This window comes from Amblyomma americanum, chromosome 11 (genome assembly GCF_052857255.1).
Source record: "Amblyomma americanum isolate KBUSLIRL-KWMA chromosome 11, ASM5285725v1, whole genome shotgun sequence".
NCBI lineage: Eukaryota > Metazoa > Arthropoda > Arachnida > Ixodida > Ixodidae > Amblyomma > Amblyomma americanum.
In genome coordinates this window covers 92,003,344-92,016,486 of record NC_135507.1, presented here as the reverse complement: position 1 = coordinate 92,016,486, position 13,143 = coordinate 92,003,344, and positions in this window count along the sequence as shown.

Genomic DNA, 13,143 nt, shown 5'->3' with positions numbered 1-13,143 from the left:
TTTCCTTGAGACACCGATGAAGACACGAGTAAACGACGTAGCGCTGTGCACTCCTCACTACACGATGATCTACCGTGTATCGTGTCGCCATCGAAAGTGTCGATGTGTGACTGGCCGGATCCTCAATAACTTACAGTCCTCTTATGCAGACGTCAACAAGATCCACATTTCTCGAGGGCATATAATATTGCGTCGCGGTGGACATTGTCAAATGCGCCTTTGATATCCAGCTTGTATGTCTCCTCTTCTCATCCCGAAATGAACGGCGGCGCAAACAAGGACACTAACAAGAAAGAAAGACACACCACATGCGTACACTACCAACTGTTTATTGCGTGGAAAAGTGGCGTATTTAAACGTTCAGCTTAAGCATGTTACATCGCATAATCACTCCGAACCCAACACGTGGAAAAAAAGGAACGTCAGGAAAACTAACCAGAAAATTTAACCCCTGCCGAAAAAGGTAACCGATTATGATAAAGGGAATTAAGAAAATAAAGGAGGAGGCCATCTCTTAGCCAAAGCAGTGTCACACAATCGTAGCAATTGCAGAGCCATACATGAGAAGCAAAAGCAGTCAGACAGTAAAAAAACCGAACACAAATACCAATCGTAGCAAACGCAGAGTCAAACAAGTGAAGCAAAAGGAGACATAAACCGAAGAACAACAAATACTAAAAAGATGAAACCAATTACAAATATGCGGCTAAAAAAAGACGGCCGCTAGAAAAGGAGGGCTGAAAAGTCGCACTGAACATGATGTCGCAAAAACTATCAATAAATGAAACTTCATTTCTACGGAGGGATATCGAAGAGTCGCTGACTCAAGTGCTTCCCTTCTGTTTATTCATAAAAGCCTCAAGAATTTCACGTGCCACCTGATCGCGACTCCTGCCCAGAATACTTATTGCGTGAAGCCTCGGCTCACACTTGCATTCTTTACAGTGAGAAGGCAAATTCGACCCGCCTCCGTTTTCTAGCGATTTCTCATGCTCCCGTGCCCTGTCGTTAATGCAGCGACCCGTCTCGCCTATATAGACCCTTCCACACGTCAGTGGGATTTCATACAGCACTCCGACGGCACAGGATGCGAAATTCTTGCCGTGCCTCTTTTCGCACAGAGCTTTCTTTTTCTGGCTGATCCGCCAGCATAACCCACTCAGCTTTTTGGGCGCGGAGAAAACAACAGGCACGTCGAACCGGCCAGCAACCTTTTTCAAGCTGTGCGCCACCCGGTGTATATAGGGGACCACTTCTGGTCGCCTCGATCACGGCTTAGCGTGGGATTTTTTCTTCTTGCCTTTAATTTTTGAAGGAGGGTCTCTGGTACGCTGCAAACGACAGATCACGTGAAGCCAGCCATTTGAAGCCTTTATATCTGATTGTTGAAGATAGCCTCAGCCATGTGAGCAGAGGACTTAAGCAATGCACGCTCGAGGCAAAGTGAAGCGGTAGCCCTTTTAACTGTATTGGAGTGCGCTGATCCGTACGGAAGCAGTTCCTTTTTTGCTAGGGGGAATACGTCCAACACACTCGCACTTCTAAAAAGTTTATATTAATATCTAAAAACTGCAAGCTGTTGTTGTCTGGTAGTTCATGAGTAAAGGCAAGCCAGTTTCCTTGTTGTCTAAAAACGGATAAGATTCTTTCCACTCTGCTGGGGAGCGTCAATGCATAGTTAGTACTTTTTAGTATCACCAAGAAGTCATCCACGTATCTAAAAACTCGCAGAACTGAACCACTGTCAAGGGAAGAAGCTAGAGCACGGTCAGTAGTTGATAAAAATATATTACACAAAGCAGGGGCAACACACGAACCGATGCAAGTACCTCTTCTCTGCAAGTACATTTCTGTTTCAAAGGAAGCAAACGTAGAGCTTCGGTAAAACTGAAGTAGTGATAAAATATTGTCCACAATTTGTGGACAGTTTATGGAAAATTTGTGGACAAGTTTTGCACTTGCTTATCCTAACCTCAAGCTTATTTTGTGACAAGAGTTGCAGGGAGGAGACTGTGCAGGAATCTTGTACCGCTCAACGCGACATCAATAATGTTATACTGCCGCGAACAATGATCGTAGTATTCTTCTTGTATTCGCCGATGTCTCCATTACATTTCCGATCAACTGAAGAAAATAGCTAATACACAAGAAGTGAGTCTTGTTATCCGCTCATAATAAACTAGTCAAAATGGTCGGGCTTTTAAATTCGGCAAGATCACCGGAGGCTAATGGAAATGCTTGCAACACCAATCTTCGAGACCCTTTCGTCCGAATTAAAAAAAAAAAAGGAATCTATCCGCCCTACACGAGCGGCGGCTTTGTATCGGCTATACGGGTAGGTGCTTGAAGGTAGAGCCTTTGCCAAAAGCAAACAGGCTGTATGTTTTGCTTTTCATTCGAATAGTAGAGTTCTTACGGTTTCTCTTAAGATTAAAAAGTTCTCGAAATGTGAGGGCAATGGTTCTGCTTACCGTACAGAGATTTAGAGGTTGGGGCTGACATCATAGCTTCAATATACGACTGAGAAGCAAACCGTCTAGCCTGGTTTCTTATGGCAAAAACTGTATGTATACTAGAACAAAGAAACAATGTAAGACAGTATAGCCGTATCTCGGAACCTCGCAGCCCTCTGTGGAACCTGCAGCGAAGGAGAATATCGGCCCAGATAGCGAGACTGCCATTTGGACAAGGGCGGATCCCGGCTGACAAGGGAGATTACTTGCAGCGAGACATCCGCTTCGTCAACCACAAAAGAAATCGAATACCTATCCCACAGATTGCAAATGTATTTCTTGGTAGTCACATGATACTTCCTGCGGTGTTATAGTTTTGTTTCTGTATATATTGAACACCTCCTTGAATAAACTCATGAGATGACAGACAGCGCTGTGTGTGTCCTGTTCTTCCTTTTATGACGTTGTTTTCGCGCTGTGACAAATTTTCATTGCACAACCAACTCGTCCGTACTCCCACCATCGTTAAATTTTTTCTCACAACTGCCCTGTATCGAGCTCCCTTCTTGGGTATCTTTTTTTCTTTCTGCGTCTATAGGTTAACCTTGTGTGGCAAACTACCCCGAGTTCCACCATACTTGGATACAGCGGGGGTATACAGCTGGCGTGGGTAAGACTTGCTATCAAGTAGGTGTCCCGTCTTCTGATTAGGCGGCATGGTGGGCGGCTGCCACTGTGGATGAAACAAAAGTGATTACAGGACTTCTGCTTTTTTTTGCAACTGATCGTCCTTTGAAACAGGGGCGCATCGAAGGCACTGTAAATTTCATGAAAAAAATTGGAGCAATTTTCCATCTTTTCATGTTGTTCTCATTGAACGCGCGAACATAACGGCACGACTGGTGTCACTTTTCCAAGCAGTCTGAACTTTAACAAAATGCATTTGGTAATGCCCATAATATAAAAAACGAACAAATGGCGACCTGTCAGAAGTATTCTACAACCACGAGTGTCAGACATTGTCAGGTGTTACATGCTTTGGAGAAATCACGGTAACCATCAGCCAGTAATGCTCAGTGAAGACTGTTCGGTTATTCATCTCCTATCGTCACCTTAAGTACCCAACTGAAGGGGAACTCTTCGATGGAGTGAATGAACAACACGTAGGAATTGTCTACGGGATAGAACTGAGACGCGATCATCATCATCCGCCTGACAACGCTCAATGCAGTTAATGACCGGTCCCTTGTCTCTCCAATTAACCCTATCTTTTGCCAGCACGGCCACCATATCCCCGCAGACTTCTTAATTTCATCCGCCCACCAAATTTTCTGCCTCCCCTTCTTACGCTTTTCGTACCTTCGAATCCCGTCTGTTACTCCTAGGGCTCTTGTGTTACCTTGCCTTCGCATCACATGCCCCGCCTAAGCCCATTTCTTCCTCTTGATTACGACTAGGTGTCATTAACCCGCGTTCATTCACCCATTCTTCCGATTCCGCTCTCTCAACGTTACACCTATTATTTTTCTTGCCATTGCTCGCTTTCGTTACCCTCCACGTTTCAGCCCCATAGGTGATTACCGGTAAGATACAGCTGTTGCATACTTTTCTCTTGAAGGATACTGGTAAAGTTCCATCCATGATCTGAGAGAGCCTTCCATATGCGCTCCACCTGATTCTTATTTTTCTAGTTATTTCCCTCTCATGATTTGGATCAGCGGTCACTACCGGCCATAAGTAGACGTATTCTCTTACCCCTTGCAGCATCTCACTACCAATTGTGAACTAATGTTCCCTTGCGAGACTGTTGAACATTAATTTGGCTTTATGTAAGTTAATTTCAAGACCTACCATTCTGCTCTGCCTGTCTAACTCATTGATCAAGCTCTGCAGCTCATGTAATGAATGGCTTAGCAAGGCAGTATCATCAACAAGTCGCATATTAAGGCAGTAGCCTTTAATGGCTGATACTCACGGGGACCGTCCGCCGCTAGATCGCCACCTAGGTCACGTGACGTTAAAACCACGTCACATCACAAAGTCACGTGACCTTGTCACCACGTGACCGCCGCCAAGCAACAACTGCCGACGCCCTGCGCATGCGCAGATACGCCCGGCGAGATACGCGCCCCCCCCCCCCCCCCCAGGTACGGCGAACAGCCCCATGAAGTGGAGCAACTTCTGGGCCATTCTTCGCCACCTGAGCGGCTTTCTCGCCTTGCGTTTCGCACGCCGCCGCCGCGCCGGCTCAATTTCCCTCTTCGCGACCGCCGCGGAAGCCTTTCTCCTCGCCGGGAAAACGAAATCCGGAGAGCCTGGAGGCGGCGTTGCTGACCACGAATCTGTAAAAGAGCCTCCACGTACGATGTCCAGCTTCTCCTCACCTACCGACGACGATTCAGCCGGCGCTTTCGCCGCCTCTTCTCGCCCGGTGTGCAATAATCTCCACGTACTTATCCACGGCCCTGCCACGACAGCCCTCGTCGTCACCGGCGCCGACCACTCCGTTGTGAGTGGGGTGCTGTCCCGCCGCCTTCGCAGTATACTCACGAAGTGGGATGGCCCACAAATCCGAACCGCCGAAAGCCACCTCGTCACCCCAGTCGGCCGCTGCCCTTCTCGCGTAGAGATTAAAGGTCTCACGTGCACCGTTACATTTGTCGTCTTGCACGCTGCTCGAGAGATATCATTCTCGGTGTGGATTTTCTGAGCGAGATCAGCGCTGTTATCGACCTCGCCGACTGCCGCCTGACCCTTCGTCGACCTTCCCTTGACCCGCCGAGCTCCGAGCCGACGTTCTCCGAGGCGCACATTTTAGCGGACCAAGTCACTTTGCCGCTTGACTCGAGCGTGTTCCTCCTGGTTCAGTCCGCACCTGCTGTCTCCGGTGAAGTTCTTCTTGAAGGCAGTGTGCAGCTACTTCTTGACAGGGGTTTTGGTGTTGCTAGAGCTGTCACGCGGCTTCACTCTGGCTGCGCCCAAGTCCACTTCACCAATTTCTGCGGCGTTCCGCCGCACCTCACCAAGGACACAGTTATCGGCCTCATCGAGCGCCTCAGCGCCTCTTTCGATGCTGAGACTCTCTCTGCGGCTCCTTCTTGTCTGCCTCCTCCCCAATCCTCGGTGCCTCCTTTAGGTGTTAGCATTGCCCCGCAACTCTCCGCTCAGGAGAGAGACGAGCTCCTCGCTCTGCTCGGTGAGTTCCACGACTGCTTTTCTACGTCAGCCGGGGTTCGCCAGACGCCAATAGCAAAACACAGAATAATTACCGACGACGATGTCCATCCTGTTCGTCAGTTACCTTATCGGGTTTCGTTAAAAGAACGTGAAACGATACAACATGAATTGCGCGAAATGTTGGCCGATGACATTATCCAACCATCTCACAGCCCTAGGGCTACTCCGGTGGTACTGGTGAAGAAAAAGACGGCACCCTTTGCTATTGTGTTGACTACCGGCGCCTCAACAGAGTCACGAAGAAAGACGTATATCCACTTCCGCGCATCGATGACGCGCTTGACCGCCTGCGCCATGCCCGTTACTTTTCATCTATCGACCTTAAAAGTGGGTATTGGCAGATAGAAGTCGATGAGCGCGACAGAGAAAAGACGGCTTTCATCACCCCGGATGGACTGTGAGTTCAAGCTGATACCCTTCGGACTCTGTACTGCTCCAGCGACCTTGCAGCGCGTTATAGACACCGTGCTCACCGGCCTCAAATGGCAAACATGCCTTGTCTACCTTGATGATGTGGTCATTTTTTCCAGCGCGTTTCAAGAACATCTTGTTCGCTTAAATGCAGTCCTGCAGGCTATCAGAAACGCCGGCCTCACCCTCAAGCCTACGAAATGTCAGTTTGCCTACGACGAACTGAAATTTCTGGGTCACGTCGTCAGTCATGAGGGCGTCCGTCCCGATCCCGATAAAACAGTCGCCGTCGCTTCCTTCCCGACACCATTAGACAAAAACGCCGTGCGGAGGTCCCTGGGACTCTGCGCTTACTACAGGCGCTTTGTTCCTAATTGTTCGGATATCGCCGCGCCGCTTATCCACCTCACGAAGGAGTCTGTCCCATTCCAGTGGTGTAGTGAAGAGCAGCGTGCATTTGACCATCTAAAACGACTCCTGCAGGCTTCGCCTGTCCTAGGCCATTGTGATCAGGACGCCGCGACTGTAGTACACACTGACGCTAATAACACGGGCCTCGGGGCCCTCTTGATCCAGCACCAGAACGGCATCGAACGTGTCATCGCCTACGCCAGTCGTGTTTTGTCGAAGGTGGAAACCAATTACTCGACCACCGAAAAAGATTGCCTTGCAGTAATTTGGGCGATCACAAAGTTCAGGCCCTATCTGTATGGACGCCCATTCCAGGCGGTAACAGACCACCACTCTCTGTGCTGGCTGACCAACCTAAGGGAACCTGCAGGCCGAGTTGTGCGGTTGGCCCTTAATAATAATAATAATGATTGGTTTTTTGGGGAAAGGAAATGGCGCAGTATCTCACATATATCTTTGGACACCTGAACCGCGCCGTAAGGAGATAAAAGAGGGAGTGAAAGCCTTCGACTGCAAGAATTCGACGCTACGATCGTCTATAAGTCTGGTCGCAGACACACTGATACTGACTGCCTTTCCCGCGCTCCCGTTGAATCCGCGCCTGCTGATACGGACGACGACTTTGACATCTTAGGAGCTCTGAGTACCGACGATATGGCGGCGCGGCAGCGACTCGACCCCGACCTTCGCGACGTGATCTCCCATTTGGAGGGTCAAGGAGGCGTAGTTCCTAGTCCTTTTGTACGCGTAGTACGTAATTTATGCCATCGAGACAACGTACTTTATAAGAACTTTACCCTGAGCCCGAGGTCATGGCTTTTAGTTGTGCCCACTGATCTACGCGATGAAATTATGGAAGCGTCTCATGATGATCCCTCCTCGGGACACTTGGGGTTCAGTCGAACGCTCGCGCGAGTACGTTCCAAGTATTATTGGCCACAACTTGACAAGACCGTCCGCCATTACACCAGGACCTGCCGCGAGTGTCAACGGCGCAAAAATCCACCCGTGAAGCCTGCGGGACACCTCCACCCCATCATTCCTCCGCTCAGTCCGTTCCAGAAGATCGGTATGGACCTACTCGGACCTTTTCCCAAGTCGCAATCGGGCAACCGATGGATCGTTGTTGCGATGGACTACCTCACGCGGTATGCCGAATCATGCCCTCTGCCCTCATCAACGGCTTGGGATGTGGCATAGTTTTTCTTCGAGTCCGTCATTCTTCGACACGGTGCCCCCGAGGTCCTTATAACTGATCTTGGTGCCTCATTTACGTCACAACTTACCTCACAGATACTGAGTTTTAGCCACACCGCCCACCGCAAAACTACCGTATACCACCCGCAGACAAACGGGCTGACCGAGCGCCTTAAAAAGACCTTGGCTGACATGCTCTCAATGTATGTCGACATCGAGCACCGAACCTGGGATGAAGTTTTACCGTACGTAATTTTTCCGTACAACACTGCAGTCCACGAAACCACCAGATTTTCGCCATTTCGCCTGGTGCATGGCCGGGAAGTCGTTACCATGCTCGACGCTATGCTGCCCCACCAGCCAGACGTCTACGCTCACGACGATGCTCAACTCGTCGCTGAACTTGCGAAAGAAGCCCGACAGTTGGCCCGCCTCCGCATCCAAGCCCACCAGCAAGTCGATGCTCGCCGATACAATCAACGCCACTGTGATGTTCAGTTCAATCCTGGGGATCGAGTGTGGGTGTGGACTTCGATTCGACGCCGTGGTCTTAGCGAGAAGCTTCTGAAACGATACTTTGGCCCGTACGAAGTGATTCGCCGTACAGGCGCCGTACAGCCGATCGTAACGCGGGCGTCCCGCCGCCCGCCTGCCTCCGAAGTTGTTCACGTAGCTCGCCTGAAAGCGTACTGTGACCACTCGGAGCACGTGAGCTAACTCTTCGCTCTCTACACATGTTTTTCAACCTTCATTTTCCCTCTCTGCGCATCGGGACGATGCGCCTTTCGGGAGGGGAGCAGTGTCCTGTGTGTTATTATTCTCTCATTTTGCACTTAAAGTCATCTTCAACCAGTGAGGTGCCGATAGACGGCAAAGAGGTAGAAGGCCGGCAGAACTCGCTCGTGAGCCCGGCCGCGACCGCTTGGCCTGTCTCTGGCGCCTGCTCTGCCAGGTCTGTCCTGGTTCCCCATCGTGCCTTCGACTCGCGTCGTCTGAGCGACCCATGACAATATTTTGGATAAAATTCGGGACAACATCAGGCAATTCATTATTTAAGAAACAGTACGACACAGAGTACGCTTCCCGGCGGTAAACCAGAATTAACACCCAAGGATTCGATAACGCTGTCATTCGCTGCAAAAATATTGACTCGTATTTTCTTAACATGGATAAATCTATTAGACTATATACTGCGCGACACTGATCAGCTCAAATTCATCAATCGATTTCCTCTGTGGGAACGCATGGAGACGTTGGTTAACTACAAGAGCAATATGTCTACCTCTCCCGTATAATAGGCAAAATGAAACTAATAAACGGTAGGCATCACTTGGGTTACTGATGACATCTCCTTTCAAAATCCATGTTGGAATGTAGATAGGATGCCTTCATTATTGACGATTTCCCTCATGGTACTCGCCAGTATATGTGCGAAAACTTTCATATAGCTGCCAATAATTTATACAGGCCGGTAATTAGATACTGTTGATCGATCTGATTGGTAAATAGGTACTAGTTGTGCTACTTTGCAGTCAAAAGGAAGATGAGGATTTAAACTAGATAAAGCAATCCGTCGGGTCTCAGGCGGCAAGAAAATATGACTGCGTGTAGCGGCGAATAACCATGAAAACAATTAAATCCTCCACCCCCCTCCCCTGTTCCACTTAGAGAGCATCTGCTCTGTAGTCACAGCTAAGCGCATAATGTACATTGAAAATTCACGGCTATTTCTGAAATTGTGTAACCTGTAATTCTGATTCTTTGTTGCGCAAGATAACAGAAAATTTCACTTTGTAAATACGTTTTATTTTCTCTTATGGGCCTACTCGCTAATATTACGCAAAGATGTGAAGTTCGCCACAACTTTTTTAAAACTGCCTAGAAGGCTCATTTAGCTATTTTATTCTATGTTTACGACGTTAAATGGAGGCTGGGTAAACACTTTTCTTGATTGATAAAGCCTTCATTCGCCCATTAGACAAATGAGCGATTAAACGCGAGCGGTAACCGTTGACCATCGCAATTTCGGCATGCGCACAAACGTGTAATAAGAACTATAGTGGAAGTGAGCTCTATGCATCGGTCATTGAGTTGTGTTGAGCTGTGCGTATGTGCCGTAGCGTTGTCTACAATATATTTTAGCTTGCTGTTATCTTGCTACAATATATGAGAATACAAAAACGTATGACAAAACTTCATTCTATGCAATGTCGCCAAGCTTCCCGCCCATCGACTCTGGAGAAAAAATTAGCAGTGGCTTAGCTCGGCTATGCCAGGATATACGTAGCGTGAGCTGCGCTGAGCCCTGAGCATCAATTGCCGCTGAGCAGCAATTTCGCTCTCCTTCTCCATGGCTATACATACATACATACATACATACATACATACATACATACATACATACATACATACATACATACATACATACATACATACATACATACATACATACATACATACATACATACATACATACATACATACATACATACATACATACATGCAGGCATGCATGCACACATACATACATACACGCACATACATACATACATACATACATACATACATACATACATACATACATACATACATACATACATACATACATACATACATACATACATACATACATACATACATACATACATACATACATACATACATACATACATACATACATACATACATACATACATACATACATACATACATACATACATATGTTATTTTTCTAGAAACTGGAAAGGTCTCCTGAGCTAAAAGCTATGAGCTTGACTAGGCCCAGGAGACCAAATACATGGCAATAGCGTGTGTTACAAAAAATAGAAAAATAAAAATTCACCCAAAAAGTTCACAAACCAAACTGATCTATACTATTTCCAAAGCATACACAGAGCATTTAGCATATATGATGCATATCACAGAAAGCGATCTCACACAAAGCAAAATAACAACGAAAGAGTAATAACATCAATGTGCAAATCAATATGAAATATTGCTAACAGAACAAAAATAGCCAGTATAAATCATATATTAGTAAAATAGGAATGCAGCTGCTTGACACTGTATTCATGAAAAGAGTAGTATTTGTTGAGCGCAACAGGAAGGCTATTGGTCAATGACTAATGTTCATAGAAAGTTCGAAAGCGCGGGATCGCCCATTTGTCTGCGTTTGTTGTGTTTATGTTTTAATTTGTAATGTGCTGTTTTAAAGGCGCCAACAAAACCATAGTGCTTTTTAGTTGTGGGAAGGAGTAGTAGGCTGTCTGTAATAAACGAAAGTCATATAGGTTATATATGGGAATAATGTTAAGGAAGGAAAAGGATTCTTTACAAGATGACATAGGTGCAAAATTTGCGATGCAATGGAGAATCTTCTTCTCAATAACTGCAAGCTTGCTTGAATTGGATCTGGTGGTTGTTCTCCAAACAAAACAACAATATTTTAAGTGGGAGTTAAAGATGGCGTTATATATTTGAAGCTTGTCTGATAATGGAAGCAATCTACGACAGCGTGATACTAGACCAGCGATGGAGGAAAGTTTTATGGAAAGGTTATTTATGTGCACGTCTCAGCCTAATGTTTAAGAAAAATGAACTCCGATAACTTTATAATGATCGACAATATTAATTACCTGACGTTCTAACATAATTACTTTACTCGCTAAATCTGGCTTATGTTTAGAACGAAACATAACAGCTTTTGTCTTGGACGGGCTTACCTTTATTCAATTCAGCTTTGACCATGCAGACAACTAACTGTTCAAGCATCTCATTACATTTTATTATCATATGTTGGATATTGGAACCAGAGATCAGCATTGGGCTGTCGCCAGCATGCATAATAAACTGAACTGTATTATTTATGTTTATTATATCGTTCGCATAAAAATTAAATAGAAGAGGACCTAATAAACTGCCTTGTGGAACACCACATGAAATGGGCAAGAATGACATGTTACCCGTTATTAAATGTACGCACTGTTGCCTTTCATGCAGGTAAGATTTCAGAAGCGTTAAGCAGTTTCCACGAATTCGATAAGCCTACAACATAGTGGGAAGAATGTTGTGATTGAGGGAGTCGAAAGCCTTACTGTAATCAATGATTATTGCAAGTGTAAGCATCTCTTTTTCAATATTTTCTAGAATAAGTTTTTAGAGTCAACAGAGCTGTCTCCGTTGATATGTCTTTCTGGAAACCAAACTGGGAATTTGTGATGATGTTTTTATCTTCGAGGAACTTATTTATGTGAGCGAAAATTACCTTTTCTATGCCCTTTGAAAAAACTGGAAGCACTGATAGCGGTCGGTAATTGTTCGCCGAGTTTCGGTCACCGCATTTGAAGACGACAGAGACTTTGGCCTTTTTCATTGGATCAAGAAAAGTGCCCGAATCCAGAATGAGATTAAAAATATGTGTAAGTACCGTGGTGATGAGTGGTAAAACGTATTTAACTGGTTTAATCTTTATGTTATCTATAACTAATGCTTTACTATTGCTCAGGCTCAAAAAAGTCGTATGTACTTCTAATTGATCTGTTAGGTACGAAAAAATGGTCTCGTTAACGATGCTCCTAAAGTCTAATGCATCAGAAAGATCATTTTTTGGAGGGGCTGTGTTCACGAAATGATAGTTGAAATAGTCTTCAAATGCCTTGTCATTTAATTCATCGTCATTCAGCGTCAGAGAATCTTGCGTACACTTTTTGCTGTCTCGACCCAGAACATTATTTATCACTTTCCAGGTTTGGCCGGGGCGCCCAGAAGCTATATCAGCAAACAAGTGTTCGTAGTAGGCCTGCTTTGCTCGCTTGAGTTCACCCTTTATTTTATTCCGCAGTTTCTTATATTCTTTTAACGTTATTTTAGAACGCGTTCGTAAAAATGACTGATACGAGCTGTTCTTTGCTTTGATAAATCTTACATGTTCACTGGTAACCCATGGTTTTCTCGTTTGTTTGAAAGACCGGTTAGTTTTCATTGGAAAATATTGGGCATAAATACGCGCAAGACTTTCAATGAAAGCATTATAAGCATCGCTTGAATTTGTTTTATTCAGTACAGATGACCAATTTTGATTCATAAGGGCGTGTTTAAACATGTTAAGTCCATTTGCTGTAATGCATTGCAAACTGAACTGTAGTGTTCGACGACGTTTTTCAGTCAAACCAACATTATAAACTAAGAAAACTGGAACACGGTCACTTGTCGCAAGAAATCATGCCAGCATTCAAAACCACTGCATCAACATTTACGAAAAAAAGATCTAGGGCCGACAATGTAGTGTATGTGATGCGTGTAGGCGTACTAATTACATTTTTTAAACCACATGATAGCAGTACTCTGTTAAATTCTTGAGCAAAATTAGTAGGTTCTAATATGTCGATATTAAAATCTACACCACAAATGAGGTTAAGATTGTTTTCGCAAACAC